At 66.2% G+C, this 1,030-nt stretch overlaps 1 long non-coding RNA gene across 1 annotated transcript in view; it reads right to left on the bottom strand.

The window, feature by feature from the left end:
* LOC121662233 overlaps nt 1–774 on the bottom strand; it is a 2,801-nt gene extending 2,027 nt beyond the window's left edge. Inside the window, exon 1 of the long non-coding RNA XR_006015240.1 lies at nt 617–774. This is a non-coding gene — a long non-coding RNA (uncharacterized LOC121662233). The remainder of the gene's footprint in view (nt 1–616) is intronic.
* Between the last annotated feature and the right edge of the window lie 256 nt (nt 775–1,030).

Genomic DNA, 1,030 nt, shown 5'->3' on the forward strand with positions numbered 1-1,030 from the left:
CCCATTCCCGGCTCCCATTCCCAGCTCCCATTCCCAACTCCCATTCCTGGCTCCCATTCCCAGCTCCCATTCCCAACTCCCATTCCTGGCTCCCATTCCCAGCTCCCATTCCCAACTCCCATTCCCGGCTCCCATTCCCAGCTCCCATTCCCAACTCCCATTCCTGGCTCCCATTCCCGGCTCCCATTCCCGGCCCCCATTCCCGGCCCCCATTCCCGGCTCCCATTCCCAGCTCCCATTCCCAGCCCCCATTCCCGGCTCCCATTCCCAGCCCGCATTCCCGGCCCCCATTCCCGGCTCCCATTCCCAGCTCCCATTCCTGGCTCCCATTCCCGGCCCCCATTCCCAGCCCCCATTCCCGGCTCCCATTCCCGGCTTTCCGGGCCGCTCCCCCTCCCCTCTTCCCGCATTTTCCAGCGCTGCTGCCATCGAGGGCTCCGGGAGCTCCGGGATGAGCGCTCGGCCCGGAGCTCCCTGGATCCCCCTGGAGCGGCTGGAAACGCCGAGATCCCGGCTGGAATAAACCTCCCGCATCCATCCTCGGGATAAACGGCTCCGAATTCCAGCAGCTCCCTCCCCGCGCCCACCTTCCAGCCCCAATCCCTCCCGGATTTACCTGGGGGCGGCTCCTCTCCCGCCAGCCCGGGATTTGGGATCATTCCCGGCCAACCGGAGGAGCGAGCGCGGCTTCCCCGGGCGATTCCCGGCGGCAGCGGCGCATCCCGAGGGAGGAGCGGCAGGGCCGGGATGGTTCTGGCAGTGGCAGCGGCGTTAAAATCCCTGGATACGAACTGCGGGAAGGGGAAAATCCCAGCAGCCGGGAGAGGAGGGCTTCTCGTGGAGCGGGATTTTCCAGCCCTTCTGGGGTTCGCGTGGTGCGGGAAGGGCCCTGCGGTGAAGTGTCCGGTCCGGAGGGGAAGGAAGCGGAGGGGGCGGAGGGGGAAGAGCTTTTCCATGGGGAATCCAAGGTTTGCTTTGTTCCCTGGGGATTCAGAGCACGCAGGGAGAGGCTGGGAAGCCTCGCGATCAA

This window comes from Corvus kubaryi, unplaced genomic scaffold (genome assembly GCF_017639235.1).
Source record: "Corvus kubaryi isolate FWS band 111438036 unplaced genomic scaffold, C.kubaryi_AGA036_p1.0 37237, whole genome shotgun sequence".
Lineage (NCBI taxonomy): Eukaryota > Metazoa > Chordata > Aves > Passeriformes > Corvidae > Corvus > Corvus kubaryi.